This window comes from Manis javanica, chromosome 8 (assembly GCF_040802235.1).
Source record: "Manis javanica isolate MJ-LG chromosome 8, MJ_LKY, whole genome shotgun sequence".
In the NCBI taxonomy this organism is placed as follows: domain Eukaryota; kingdom Metazoa; phylum Chordata; class Mammalia; order Pholidota; family Manidae; genus Manis; species Manis javanica.
This window is the reverse complement of record NC_133163.1, coordinates 42,116,881-42,133,136: the sequence shown is the minus strand read 5'-3', so window position 1 is coordinate 42,133,136 and position 16,256 is coordinate 42,116,881.

The window sequence follows — 16,256 nt, the reverse complement described above, 5'->3', positions numbered from 1 at the left end:
ATAAGTTTGAATTAAATCAGCAGCATGTGTACTTGGAATAAATGTTGGGAACTATGAGCATCTCTGCAAAGATCTATATGTTAAGTTTCAATTTTATTCTTTACTGGATCTCTGAATTACAGACATGCTGAATGTGGGTCTTAGTTTAAGCTTTCTCACTTTTCTGTAAAATTTCTCACCAAATAGATATCTCCAAGGAATGGCCAGCGTATTCATTTTACCTTCCTTGTTAGTAATTTCATACAAAAAGAAGGATGATTTTTAAGCTTCAAGAATATAATAATGAAACTACAAGGCACAGATCAGACATGTTCTTTCTAAAGGCTATCAGCCAGACAAAGAGGTTGAGGCTGCAGAGCCAGGTAGTGAAGCTTATCCAGAACATAGGCAAACAATAGCGTCCTCCAAGTCAGTGTTCTAAACAGGATAGAAGACTCCTGTGACATGACTTCTGTGTCCCAGATGATAACTCCTATCTCTAACATTTCTGCAAATATTGACAGGCCCATTGGTTCAGATCTTCTTTCATTATACTAAGCCAGTCATTCTCAACTTGGGTAAATGATGTGTCTCTCCCTCCTTGGGGAACATTGGACAAAATCTAGGATTTTTTTGATTATCACAACTAGAAGAGGGTGTGCTACTGACATCTAGTGAATAGAGGCCAAGGATGCTGCTAAACATCCTGGCATACACAGGACAGCCCCCTCCAACAGAGAGTCATTAATGCCATGATTGGGACACTTTGCACTAGACTCTTAATATGGAGCAATATTCTGCATTTGTGCATGGGATGACTAGGGGATACATCTTCTACTGAGTCTTAAAAAGACAGGTGTGATTTGGATAAGTGGAGGAGCACTCCAAGAAGGAATTCCAGTGGAGAAAACAGGGCATGTAAGCAGGCCTGTGCATGAAATGTTGAGGAAGCCACATTTGAACCAGCCTGTCTTAAAAGGAGAGACCATATTGGGGTATGATAACACATCAGGCAGTGAAGCTGGATTTGGGAAGATATTAAATGTATTCCATTAAAGAACTGAGCTCTAATATTTAGTAGTGCAAAGTTGATGACTACAGAGCAGGACACGAATATACATTTTACCCAGTTTTGAAATGTAGCTGCCCTGAACTAACAGTCCCAAGAGTGTTATTTGGGGTAGTCCAGATTATAGATGAAAAGGCAGGAAACAGAGAGCTCACTTACCAAATTACCATAAACAACCAAATAATTAGCTCATCACTACAGTAGTAGTGATGGTCAGAAAGAAATGGACAAGGAGAAATAAGGTATCACAAAGCATGGAAGGTCTGGCTATTCCTCGGGGAGTTTAGTGATGGTAAACGAAAGAATGGAGTGGTGGGAGATGGGACAATGAGAACCAGGAATATGCTGAAGCTGAAGGTTTGGGCAGGATGTGGATGAACAGTTAGGTGATAAAAGGGTAAGGAGGTGCAGCTGAACCCCAGTTCAGAATGCATTATCATGGAGAGAGCAGCTAGGAAAAAGCAATGAATTATTGTCTCCCCAGCATTGCATGCACATCCCTACCTCTGAGCCCTTTCCCCCTTAGAATTCTCCTCTGTACCCTTCCTTCTCTCTCCACTTTCCCACTAAGACACCACCTTAGAGGTCCAAATAAGACACTAACAGCCAGGAATCTCTCCAGCAGACAGAGGAGAAAACAAAGGGTAAGATATGAGGTGGTGTTGAGGCACAAAAAAGGAAAAAAATGTTCAGAGGAGTGTGGTAAAAATCCAATGCAATAGCATGGCCTGGCTAAGAACAGGGGCAGTGCACTCAGCCCAGGCTCAGATCTGGTCCCCTGGCTCACTTGCTATAAAGTCCACAGCACTTCCCTTAACTTTCCTAAGTCTGTTTGCTGAGTTGTAAAATGGAGAGAATTACGTCCATTTCGCAGGCTGGCTGTGATCAACTGAGATGATTAATGAGATGAGATGTTGTGATTAAATGAGATGAGATGATATATATGTGGCAGGAAAAGTGTTTTGGATTTATTAAGGTTTTTCTCTTCAGTCTTTGATTACATGATCTTTGTCCTAATCAACTGCCTCTCAAACATTAACATTCATACTTGCCACCTAAAGAATTTGTTAAAATGAAGATTCTGGTTCAGTACGACTGGGTGGAGTCCAGCCTAACCTAGATTCTGCACGTGTGACGCGCTCTGCTGGAGACTCTGCTGCTACTATCACCCTCTTAGTGGCAAGACCTTAGCATGCCCAAGGTATTTGACTAATTGGGATTCATTACAGAAGGGATGCAAAAGACTGAAATAATATTCAACTTCTAATGTTCAAAAGTAGGGTACTGCAATAAGACTGTAAGCATGTGAGCCAGTTCAGGGCCAGACCCTAGGGCTTTATGTAAATGATGTCCAGATTAGAAGACGAAGGCGTTCCGTTACAGCTCCAGAGGATGTGGGAAGAGGAGGCCGGAGGGAAGTAGCAGAACAAAGTGACGACGGTCCACTGTTCCTCTCTCCGGACTTCCCTCTGAGAGTGAGAAGGTATATTAGATAAGTGAAGGTCATACTGAGGGGTAAATTTAGCTTTCCCCTGTTTCTGTGTTGCTTTGGTAGGTTTTTCACAATAGCTGAGATTTGACCTGGAAGAAATTCAGTGAAGATCTCCAAGACAGAGGTGAAGGAGTCCAAAGCAGACCTCCTAAGCTGAGGCCAAATGGGGGCTACAGCTAGATCTCAAAGGAGTTGCTCCATCAGCTCTAGTGGAGGGGGCACTGAGTCTGCCAAGGAGCAGGACTACAGCCTGCCCGAGGCAAGAGAGAACCACCACCGACTTACCCTCTGTGTCGGCAGAGCGGGCAGCACCTGGGTGCACTGCAGACGTTGGCCTGGAGACCAGAAAAGAAAAGGGCCCCCAGTTCTCCATGTTGCCTTAGGGTTGTGAAGAGCCGCACCCCCCTGCACATCCCTAAACAGTGCTTTAGAAAAGAAACAGCAGAGGCAGAATGAAGGCTTTCTGAGAAGTTCAGTGTTTTCATTAAATAAAGGCACAACTCTACTTAAAGGAACAATTTAATTTATGGGTTTGGACTAAGTCTGGAATTGGATTGGACAGTAAATAATTTGCCCCAGTGGGCTGGGGCTTGAGAAGGCTAAACCTCTTAGAGGTTAAATAGCTTCTTCTTTGAGGTTAAATAGGTTAAGTGAGGACTAAGAAAAGGTCACTGGATCCGGCAATTAAGAAGATACCATTGGGAAAGCAGTTTCCGCAGAATGATGGCGATGGAAACTAGCCACAGAGGACGCTCAGCCTAATGTTCTGCAATACTCAGCACAGCTCTCATTTATGAGAGGCAAGACGGGGCATGAACTGGGTAAAGATGAAGCCCAACCTTCCCCGGGCAAGGCTCAGCACTAGCATCCACTGAGTGGAAGTATCCTTTAAGGGAGTTTAACCCTATTTCTGGAAATTGGCTCCAAAACAATTCTCTTGATGAGAATGGTTTTTTTTTTTTTTTTACTAAGTGTGAGACAGCAGATAAATTTGAAAAAGCATTGTACATTCCAAAGCTAGCCAAGAATTCTTCATTTAAAAACAACCCTGAAAAAAATGTGTTTTCTCTATACACCCCAAAACTGTGGTTTAAAAACAAAGCTTGTACCACATCATGGTCTGGAGAGGACTCTTGATTTTCTCAAAGTGCTTTTACCTCTTATCTCAGGTAAGGGCTGCTTTTACTCACACTCCAGATGAGGGGTCTCCTAATGACTGTGCATAGATCTGCTGCTTCTCCCTGCAGGTCATTTACTCATCAGCGGAGAGCTGCTCTCAGAGAAGCTGTTCATAGTAGCATTGTTCACACTAGCCAACAGGGAGAAAGAAACACAGAAGTGTTCATCAAATGAATAGACAGACAAATTGTGTTATATACATACACTGTAATCATGTACAATTATAGAAAACATGAAATATGATACAAGTTACAACAACAAAGGTGAACTTGAAAACATTATGCTAAATCATAAAAGCCAGACACAAAAGATCAAATGGGTGATTTCATTTATGTGAAGCATTCAAAATAGGTAAATACAGAGAGACAGAAAGCAGATTAGAGGTTACTTAGGGCTGGGAGGAGGGGATGGAGTGACAGCTAATGGGTATAGGGTTTTATTTGGGAAACATAAAAATGTTTTGCAATTTTAGAGGTAGTGGTTTCATGGCATTATATATGTACTAAATGCCACTAGGTTGTCCACTTTAAAATGATCGGTTTTATGTTAGGTGAATTTCAACTCAATTTTTTTAAAACTGCTAATGCATGCTTAAGACCATTAAAAAGTAAACCCAGAGTGAGAATACATGGTCTGTAAACATCTTGCAAGAGGGTATGTATCTCATGAAAATGTATACCCCCTATGCAGCTAACCAAGCATCTGGTATATAGATATTCATAAATATCTGTAGAATGAATGGGTACTGCATAAAGTATTTTTTGGCAGGCAGCTGTGGACCTGCCCCCATCCCCAAGGGTAGCTGCTAGCTCTGCATCTCACCTGGTGATGATTCCACACAGGAGCTGCAAAACGTTTGTGGGCTGGAAAATCCTTTCCTGTGTCCCAGTACTTTGAGACTTAGTGAGGAATCTGTGCCATTCTTTTTCTCAACTTAAAATTGCACATTTTGCTATCCTGGATACAGAGATGCCAATGACTGAAATATCTTGCTTGGAGAGAGGGTGATGTCAGCATCTCATTATCAAAATTTTCCTCTCTGAAAAGCTTTCATGTTCTTACTGTAAGGTTGGAGGCACCGGAGGGAGGAGTGAGCACATCAGATACTGATGACATGCCGAAGTCCCCGGCTGCTGCCCCCTCCCAACCTGAAAAATGTGCCTTAGGCTAGCCAATCCTCGCACTGCTGTAAATCTAAGCTCTGCTTCCCCCTACCTTCTTTAAAAACTTGCTGCCTGCCCTGCTGAGCATGACTTCCCTGGCCTGTGATAGCCAGACCGGGGAACATCACCCGGGAATTATGCTCAAATAAACTGCCTGGCCCTTTGTTGCCTCTCGTTGCCTGCTTATTTTGGCTAGAATTTATCTTACATTTGGTGCTGAAACCTGGGAAGGAGCATGAGCACAGGGCCCCAACCAGCCACAGGTGGCCCTGCCCCCTCCTTCCCCAACTCAGGACCTCAGCCTGCTCTCCATTGCGTGGACTATTTTCCGGTGAGTCCCTCAGTTTCCCCCGGTCTGTTTCCTGTCCTAACTCTGTTTCACCTGGTCCATTAGAAATCATAGCTACATCCAGGTTGGGGCATCTGGCCCCTGGGCATCCGGCCCACCCTCTGCAGGCATCCGGCCTGCCCCTGGCCCTGTGGTGCGGGAGACATTCCTAACCCAGGCCCCAGGACGTCTCCCCTGACTTGGCGCACTTGGGACACTGGGCGCTCCTCTCAGCGAGATTATTTGGGGAGTGGCGCAGACATGGGAACCAGCCCTCAAAAGCGGAGGCTCAGACCCCATTTAGGTGTCTGATTTCTAATTTGGCTACTCTATATTTGTCCTGGGAAGTTTGCAAATGGAAGCTAGCCTTTCTCTGCTCTGAGGCTGGGCCTCAGTATCCCTTGGACAACTAATCTACTGGCCCCCTGAGGGAACTTTCAGTTTTGGCCTCCTCACTGACTTGATTAATTATTGCCACTGAAACAGAGACTGGAGTGAAATCCCATATGTGCAGGCTTTTTGGGCTTTGCACTCCTGCCCAGACCTTTATGTTAAGTGTTCAATGACCCAAGTTCTCCTGGCCCGATCTCCAATTAAAGATTGTCAGCCTCTTACTCTTCCCAGTCGTTCTTCCTTTTCAGATCCACTGGAGGACCTTAGTCTCCCACTTCTCTCAGCTCACTACCCCCACCCCTCTCCACCACCATCTTTAAGTTCTTAGTCTTCCCCTTACATTCTCAACCATGCCGTCGTCCTGCTCCTCTCCTCTTCCAGTGGCTGCACCACCCCATCCGCCTCTCCTTCCACCTACACCGCCCTCTTCCCCAACCAAAACATGCTCCTCCCGCCCTCCAGTTCCAGAAGCCATGGACAAGAAGCTAAAAAGAAAGAAAGCAATTAAATATCAGTAACTCAAATCTTTATATCCATTTGTCTGTGTATATGTTTTTATATGAAAAGTGTTGCTAACTGTAGTCGTTATGTCTCAATTTGTATGTTTGTGTGTCTAAGTGTGTAAATGAAAAATATTTTCCTACCTCCGGATGGTATTAATAAAAATTGATTTAAAAACAAGTGCTTGTGAAAATTTAGCATTCTAAAACTTCCAGAGAATCTAATAAAAAATATTAAGCATTAATGCTAATTTAAGTTTAACTGAAACAGACATGTCCTTATAGTTATCAGCTGCCAAAGTTTACTTAAAGTCATTTACGTTGATGTTATCTGTTAAACATTTCCAGAAGATGCTTAAAGAAAAGCTTGACTTTGTCTAATGTTTGGTAAAAGTTTTCTAAGTAATCTAGCATGGTTGCTAAAAATAAGTAAACAAGTGTAGCAAATAAACATCTTAATAATAATACTGTATTAATGTATAACTGTGTGTATATATATATATATATATATATATATATATATATATATATGCAAACAGCCTGAGAATTTTTTGTGGTAACCAAAATTCTTAAAGTTTGCTAAGTTATATAGACATATTTTGTGCCTAATGAGAAATTGTGCTGTAAAGCACATTTCCAAAAATGATAATATATGTTCATAGCTGTATCAACCTGAAGAATTCTAGTGTAACAATTTACAGTGGCCTATTTTTCAGTGTTCACTGAAGGTTAAAGGAATGGTTTTAAGTTCTAATTAAAACTACTTAAAGTAGTAAGGAAAAAATTTCTGCATGCTAAAGAATGTGTCTTTTGATAAAAGAAAGTAACTTTGTTCTAAAGTACAGCTGTTTATTTAGAGGGAGAAATCTAAATGTAAAAAGAAGATTGTAGAAAGTTTGTAGAAGAATTTAATATGGTCATGCTATATAAAATTAAAGCAAATGAGTCTCAGTATCAAGTACATAGCAAAATTAGAATTTTGTTTTCAGTTAAAAAGACAAAGTTTTCTTAACTGTTAGTCTGCTCTTAATATTGAAAGATTGCAGAGGGTTCTTCTAATTGTTTTATCAAAGCAGTTTCTTATGCTTAAAGTCTCAGTGAGTTGTCAGAGTCTTTAAGAAAATGAGATCTTAATATTAAAAGGACTAAAAGCCAAACTTTGCTAACAACTGTGTAACCTTCTTTATTTGCCTTTGAGATATTTTGTTGTAATTCTGGTTAAATGGATAAGTATTGCTTCATAGCAACCTATAATCCTATTTAAGCAAGTACCTTAAAACTTTTAACAGCTTCCCAAAATCAAATTCAAAAAGGTGCTTTTTACCTCTAGTTCATTCTGATATTTTCCAGAGGGCCCCTGGAACATGTCAGAGGAATTTTTTCTCATTGAGGAAAATTATTTGGCTTATTTATCTGATATATAATTACCTGCTTAATTACCTGGAAAGCACTATCACAAGGAATGATGCTAAACTTTGTTACTGAATGTTTTGTGTTACAGAAATATCCAAATTTCCTTATGACAACTGTCTTACAGTAAGCTCTCATCAGATCTTTAACCATTGTCATTTGTAAGTCTTTTGTCATCTATACTCACTGTTTTATTACTCCTAAACTAGTAAAAAACTAGATTTCAGCAGAACAGGTATTAGTTACATAGGATTAAGTAAACTAAGGAAAATGATTTTGTGGCTTTTTGTTTCAAATGTTGTTGATAAAGTGTTTTAAACTTTTTCTCTTAGGCTGACTGACAACAGTTTCATAAATGACAATACCTTTATAAGCAGAATTGAAACATTTATCTTTCTCTCTACCTGATCCCTCCAGAATTTAAAAACTCTCAGTGACTATTTTTATATTTCATGGCAGTATGTTTATTTGCATTAGTTCAATAAGAACCTGCTTTCCTTGTAAGGACCAATTAAAAACACAGGTTATACTACCAAGGCTTTGACTGGAATATTATACCTGAGAGACATGTGCATAAACTCAGATATGAACAGCTTTAAGGAACTAAGGTTGACTTTATAAAGCCAACAAAGCCCCTTGGAAGAACTGGCCTGGTACCTTGCTTACAAGGTTCTCAGCAACCTTACCAGGTGAGTAAGAAAGGTCACTTCCTGGCAGGTGCAGGAACTTCAGGATGTCTTGGGGACCTCAAGAAGAGAGGAATTCACCCAAATCTACAGGTACTGCAGGCAAAACCTGATGGCAAGTCTGGCTGGGCTTTCTGGCCTCAAGAGGCCTTTAAAAGTTCAATCTGAAATTCCTTACAAAAAGTTCCAGCAAAGCACATTTTAAAAAGCCTATGTAATCAATTGCTCTTCTTGCTGCACTTATGCAAATAATCAAGCCAAGTGTTACTTATTTTCTTAACCTAGTTACTTCTAATAAGAATGAGGGTGATTTTAGAGAAAAGTATTGTTTCAATAACGCAATCTTATCTATACTAAATCCTAATACTAGTCATTGAGATGTAAACTCGATTCAGAATTCTAGTTTCTGCATGATACCTGGCTATGATTCTCAATTAGACTCTTCATATTTCTAGTTCTCATATTCAGCCATGCATTCTTAATCTCATCGTTTGTCCTTCCAGAATAGAAGTGCCAACCTTCCGAGGCTCTCTCAACTGACCAGTGATAGAAACCTAGCTGCACCCTTTACTGCGTCCCCTCTCAGCATGAAGCAGCCAGAGCAGTTGTCACCCCTTTTCCCTAGCAGCAGCTAGAGTCTCTATCTGTAGAGGGGAAAAAGAGACAGGGATCATAGGCTAAGACAGAATAAGGTGAGAGCCTCTAGAGAAAGCAAGGCAGGATATTTGCAGTCAGAGCAATGTAACTACATGCTAGGAACCCCTCCCCCCCCCCCCCCCCACACACACACACAATGCCCCTTGTCAGCCAGAAGTAGCCAGATCAAGTCTTCTCCCATTATGACTGAAAGGCTAGAATGTAAGGTTGGAGGCACTGGGGGGAGGGGGGAGCACGTCAGACACTGATGACGTGCCAAAGTCCCCGGCTGCTGCCCCCTCCCAACCTGAAAAATGTGCCTTAGGCTAGCCAATCCTCAGGCCGCTGTAAATCTAAGCTCTGCCTCCCTCTACCTTCTTTAAAAACTCGCTGCCTGCCCTACTGAGTGTGACTTCCCCGGCCTGTGATAGCCAGATTGGGGAACATCACCCTGGAATTGCGCTCAAATAAACTGCCTGGCCCTTTGTTGCCTCTTGTCACCTGCTTATTTCGGCTAGTATTTATCTTACAGTTAGGAATGAGTAAACAAGTGTAGAAATGTATTTTTGTGCTTAGTGAGAGATTGTGCTGTAAAGTAACCTAGCTGAATCCTCTAGCTTGAGAATTATGATTGTGTTGCTGTTGTTAAGAAAATAATGTTTAAAGAGAGGCTTGACTTTGTTCTAATGTTTGGTAAAAGTTTTGTGAGCAATCTAGCATGATTGTTAAGAATGAATAAACAAGTGTAGAAACTTATTTTGTGCTTAGAGATTGTTCTGTAAAGTACATTTGTTGCTGTTGCTATTGCATGTTACTAGATTGGTCCGAAGGGAGAGATCCAGTGAATTGTAAGGCAAGATTTCTGGAAGGGTAGATTGTGGGTAAAATTGTAACATTTCCAGAATATCTCACGTGGCTTTAGTATATCTGCATATCAATAGGCATTCAGAGGTGGAAAGAAGTATGGCTTTAGTGCATTTGCATCTTTCCTCAGGGGTGGAGAAGTTCATCTTCATATCAATGGGTTATTACCCGGGTAACTGAGGGCTTCTCTGTACCTGAGAAGTGATGGGGAGGGCTGGTGTGGTTGCTGCTGGAGCAGAGAAGACAGACGGACTGGGACTGCAGTTTGTGAGAAATAAACAGGTTTTAAACTTTATTTCTCCCTTTGACTGATTTTGGTTTTTAGAGTTATTTTGCCTCAGGATTTCCTTTCCCCAGACTGACACCACCTATACTCAGGCTCACCCATCTTTACTTTAGTCCACCTTTCTTATCAGTAGCTGATGTGAATTTAAAGAACTTTCTTTCCTTAGGATCCCTCATTAATATGGTCTGTTTCTTGAGTCTGGCAGACAAGTTATTTCTGTTAACTGGCCTTCCTGCTGGTGAAGCAGAAACTTCCCATCCCAAGACTCAGTCCTTATCTGGCTACCATCTGGAAACTCTCAACAAACCATTTTAGTTCAGAGAGCTCTCGGTTTCTAGAGTTTTTCATTTGTCACTGGCTATAGGTCAGTCTGGGGACAAGTACTGCCTGCTTGTAACCCTTTGTCCCAGAATAACCATGTGTTGACATGGCCCCTCCTTCTGGCGGTAGGCTAAGTATATGCTATGTTGATGGCCTGGAGCCGGCCAAATCCAGGCCCACCTTATCTCTGGAAATATCTTATTGGGATGCAGGCCCCTCTCCTCTGGCTAAGGTTCCATTCCTTGGAGTGCTGGTCCCACAAGAATGATCCATTCTAGCAAAACATACAGTCTTTGTCTCCTCACCTGGGCACACAGTAGTATTTGTCTCCTTGCCCTTTATATAAAACCAGTTACCTCTCTGTTCACAACAGTGGTGCACAGTCTCATCCAGGCAGCTACTCCTGGACTCTTCTGTACTTAAGTCCCAATAAACCTTTATGTCACATAGGATGTCTCAGGGTCTTTCCTTTGGCCTTTAAAGAGCTTTCCCATCACAACTCACCCACTTGAGTGTGCGATCGGACTAGTAATCACACAGTGAGATAACTTAAAAACTTTTTGAGTTTTATATATTTTATAATAATTGTAAGCATCTTCTCCAAGCCAGATAAGGGATGAAGACAGGCTCCAAAGAAAATTTTGCCTTTTGTTTCAGTGATGTTGCATTTCCAGAATTTCAGTACCAACTAATCAACACCAATTAATGCAACACCAAGTAATGCAACTCTGGTTTCCCAAGAAGAGTTTTCATGAGAAATATAATTAAGAACTGTTAAAAACAAAATTCAATCTAGTGACTTTGAAAATCTAATTGAGTTTATTATTAATCAATTTATGAATCAGGTAGCAACCCTTGCTCCAAGTAGAGAGATGCTTCAAGATGTTGTAAAAAAAAAAAGAGGGGGTTGGTTATAGGAAGGAGGGTGGGGCAAGTTATTAGCAAAGGAAAAGAAAGCATTGTTTCAGGCCAGGACTGCCTCTTTTGCCTGTAGAGAGAAAAAAGCAGGTTTTTATGAAACAGATTATCTCACTTGGGCTGATCAGGAAATTTCTGATTGACTATTAAAAGGTCATATTCCTGAGATAGGTTGAAACTGTAATAAGTCTTGGTTTGGGGAGCAAATGACTCCATTTTGGGCTTATTATTTCTTTTTTTAACAGAACTAATTTTAACTGCTTTTGGAAGACACTGCTTGTACTTACTTGTCCTTGATAATATGGCATCCACATCAACCAGGGTTATTGCTCTTTAAATAAAATAAGATTTTCTTCGTTAAGCAATTTCACATACTTTATCTACTTTGATCTTTCCAACTACGGATGAGATGAATGAGACAGTTATTGTTATCTCTATTTTTTAAATTCAGAAACTGAGATTTAAGAGTTTTAGGAATTAGCTTACAGTCACATACTTAGTAAAAGCACAGACCAGACTTCCTGCAACCAGTTTATTAAGAGTGAGAACTCTAGCCTCTCACTTCTATACCAATGTTTCTTAATCCCTGTACCCCAAGAACATCGGAAAAACCACCAAAACAACTGGAGAGCTTTGCTGAAGCAATCATGCCTGTATTGCTTCTTTCTGCCTTGCAGAAGCAGTTCCTATGCTTTCAGTTCCTGCTGCAGCTCCCAACAACTTTTGCATACAATTGGCAGAATTAGAGACATCGTGGTAGGAACTGAATTCCTTTTCCAAGTTATCCTCCTATTAACTATACAACTGTTGTTTACTGAAGGCTTTGGCAAAGAGCAGTGGCATTCTTAGGCTGTTCCTCTTGTGATTTTTAATTTCCTGCTATTCTCCAGTCTCTTCTCATTAAGAACATTTCTCCCATGCACAAGTTTGTACCCTTTCCCAGAGGTTTAATAAGATTTAATGTTCTCTGTTTTGGTATCTGTGATTTTTCTGGCTCCAGAAATTCTCTCTCTCTCCTGCAATTCAGTTTCGCCACAGGATACGCTAGCCTGGCAAAGTGCGGTGCGTAGCCCAAAGAGTTTCCTCTCACGTGGTCTTCTTAGGGGTTGTTATTGTTAAGACCGGAAGGAGCGGAGAAAGGGATGGGTCTCACTGGAGGAACCCGACTAGAACCAAGTAAGGAAGAGAACAGCAAATGTCACTCAAATGATTCAACAGAGGGTCCCTAGCCGCAGGTCCCGCCTAGAACACGCATCGCAGTACTCTCTCCCCAGCATCGGTGATTATGACACCCACACCGGCCAATTAGATCTGTTCACCATACCCTCAGGGCTCTCCCAGCTCCCTTGATAAGCCTGTCGCCCCTCCTGCTCGGCATGACTTCCCTGGCCCATGCGCAGACCAGTGAACCTCGGCCAGGATTGCGCTAATATTGGCTCCCTTGTTGCCGCTTGCCTGGTCTAGTTTCGTTTACATTACAGTTATTCACCTCAGTTCTTGTCCTGCCACAACAAAGAATTGATGGTCAGAGAGACACTATAGTGAAGCGGAGTTAGGTTTTTATTTGAATATATTCCAAAGGAGAAGCGGGCCAGAGTCAAGGTAGACAAAGACAAGTGTACCTGAATAAAACAGAGAGAAAGGAGAAACAGAGGGAGAAAAGGAGAATCATTGAACTCCTGCTCAGCATCGAGCATAATCTGCCACCAACTTCTAAAGCCCATGTCACCTAGCATCTGTTTGAATCTGCATGGCTTCGGAACAAAATCCCTACCACCCCAGGATTTGGGGGAGCTGCAGAGCACTGGATGGAGTGAGATTATGTTCTGAGAACTTCCCAAAGGCAAAGAAAAGAGGTTTTCTGACAGGCTACTAAGGAGCATGATTGTATAGCTGCAGTCCTGTCTGGGTCACCCAGTGATGGGAACTTGCAGGCCCCAGATCAGAGCTCTCAGCAGACCCTCCCTACTTACCTGGAGTATAACAGAGAGAGTGACACAGACACACCTGAAGAAAGGCAAGTACAGGCAACCTCAGAGAGGAGGCGTCCTTAAGGGTTTAGGGTCTGGGATTTTATAGGGCCTTTTTGGTAAGGGTCAACATGATGTACACAAGTGACTCATAATCACCTTGAAGTTTTGTCTTGAGAATAGGGTTATTTAGGTGACTGTTTTGGCCTGAATCTCAGCATTCTTTGTCCACATAGGTTTATTTACACTTCTGAGATCTTTCTCCTGCCCTGGTTACAAAGTTACTTGATTAGGGGCTGGAGGAAGAGGAAAAAACAGCATATAGGTTAAGTGAAAGAATAAACTGGGCCTTTTTGCAGGCTGAATAGATTTTACAATGGTGTGATCCAATTGATGCAATAAAGACATGGGCTGTGCTCTGGTACTTCTCTTTCTCTGGGGAATATCCGGACATTCAAAGATACTCCTGGCCTTTGGAACTTCAACTATTTGGCTCATTATGTCTGTGAGTCTTTTCTGCCTCTCTAGTTTTATCTGGTCAACTCTCTGAGTCCTTTTAGTGGGCTTACTGGTCTTATTCTCCCTCCACCCCTCATATCTGTTTTTCTGCCTGACAGTCTCACTCCCCATGGCCTGGGCCTCTGTGGACTGAAAGAACACTCTCCCCAAGCCTGCTACTTTGCCAGCTCCTCAGCTTTCCTCACTGCCACCTCTCACACAGCCCAAAGGAGGATGTCCCAAAGTCTGGATGGATCACAGACAGATGCAGCTAAACTTCTTCCCTAACACTATTTGATTTGGTTAATTACTGTTCTGGTTCTGATTCTAAATCTTTGGGGAACTGCCAGGTTGTGAATGTCCATGGAGTCTCTTGGTGTTGACGCCCCACTTTCTTTCCTCTGGGCCTTCCTTTCCTGGTGGGAGAGAATTGACAGGACAGGAGAGTGAACAGGCCCATAAACACATGGTTCACTCCTGCTCTTCTGGACCACGCCAGGCAGAGAGCCACCCTGCCCATGACAGCTCTGGCACACGGCCTCAGCAGAGTTCATCTGCCACTTCACCCCCCTCAAAATGGGCTCAGGGACTGTCCCCTGGGCGAAGTTCCCCCAAGTCCACCCAAGTCTTTGCGTCCCTTGTGGTTGCAGGAAAATCATCTCTGTTCTTGCTGCTCCTGTGTCATCCCTGCATCACCAAGTAGAAGGCTGACAGGCACAGGTTCTTCTGTGTCCACTGATCTAAGCCATTCTGTTTCTACCAAGAGAACATGAATGCAAATATCCCCAGATAGCCATAACCACAAACAAAACCTCTTATAGGTGACCTTTCACATACATTCACACAAGTTGATCCAGTACTTTCTCCCATGTTGAAAACATAGCTTTTCCTCCTTAGTCCTACCAAGCTCTCCCCAATTGACAAAAAGCTTTTACATATTTCTTGTTTCCTAATAGAGTATCCAAACTTTTGGCTACAGCCCCACCCCCACTTGCATTTCTCTCATTCCTCTCTTCCTGATCAGTGCTGCCCACCTTCTCATCTCATATTCATTATTAACTCTTCAAAAGTGTGCTTTGCAGGGCCTTTGTGACACACCAGCTTGCTAAGGTGGCCATTTGTTCAAAGCCAGGTGCCTACAAACAGGCCATGAGTTTGTGGGTAACCAGAGAGCCCAGAGCCCAGAGTCCATGAAGCTACTGCTTCTGCTTTGAGTTAAGCAGGAAAAGAAGCTGCTACTTGAGTGGAAATCAACTCCCACTGTGACACAAAGGAACGATAAAGAGGCAGCTGCTGTCATTGCTGCCCTTTCCTGGATGAGAAAACTGGAGCTCAGCATGGTGCACGGTCCAGCTGTTCACAGCTGAGAAATGGCCGGGTCAGACCTCAGGCTCTAGGCCAGTGGCCTAACCATGGGGCCACCCTGCCCTTACAGCCAGCATAGTTTTTCTTCCCAAGCTGCAGGCTCACCAACAGCCTTTTGCTCGGAATTTGCCTTCCTTTGTGGCTTTACTTAAGGTTTAGAATTTGCTGCCTAGACAAAAAGAGTATTTGACTACATTTGACCACTACATTTATCCCCATAAATTAACAAAGTGGCATCTTCTAAGTTAAAAAGGGAAAAAGTTGATTTGTCCTAATGTTTAAAACTTTTCCAAAGTATTTCTGACCCATTAGCATTTAAGACACATGGTTTTACTTCAAAGTCTCACCATTTTCTGAATCTTTTCCTGTATATATTCTAGTAATTCATTAGATTATTGTATTTAGTGATTCCTTGGTACACTGTTACATCAGTCAGAGTAATTAACATTAGATATCACAGCAATTCTGAATAACAAAGGCTTATTTCTCACACATAGAAGGATCAGATATAGGGTGCACCTCCACTCCATCTTGTAGCTAAACCATGCAGAATTCGTGGCCTTGAAGGTCACCACATGATAATACTTAAGAACCAGGCTTGGGAGTAGTTTAAATCATTTCCAACAACATCCCATTGGCCAGACCTAATCACATATCCCTAAACACATAAGGGAAGCCAGAAAATGCAGAGAGGCACATGGCATCTGGTGAGTAGTGGCAGACTCTGCTGCAACACTGCATTTATACAGAGGACAGAACATGGAAAGATACAGGAAGACTAAAAAAGAAAAATATTTAATGTTTAAATCTCATTCACTGAGATTGTCAGTTAAATGCTCTAAGCATTTTTTAAATATATGTATACATAGATATATAAAGCAAATATATATAGCCTATAAGCAAATATATATGCTTTTTTTGAAATGGGAACACATTACTCAGTGCTTTATAGCCTGTTTTTTTTAGCACATTTCCCAGATCAATATATACATTGCTGCATCAGAAGTCTTAGTTACTACATGACCTTCCATTTTATGGTTGTACCATGATTTGTAAAAGCGTTTCCCTATTATTTCATATCTAAGTTGTTTCTAACTTTTTTGCTGTTATGAATCATACTATATGAGCATCCTTATAAATAAATATACCTTTGTGAACTTATCACATTAGGCTAAACTTCCTAGAAATAGAATTGCTTG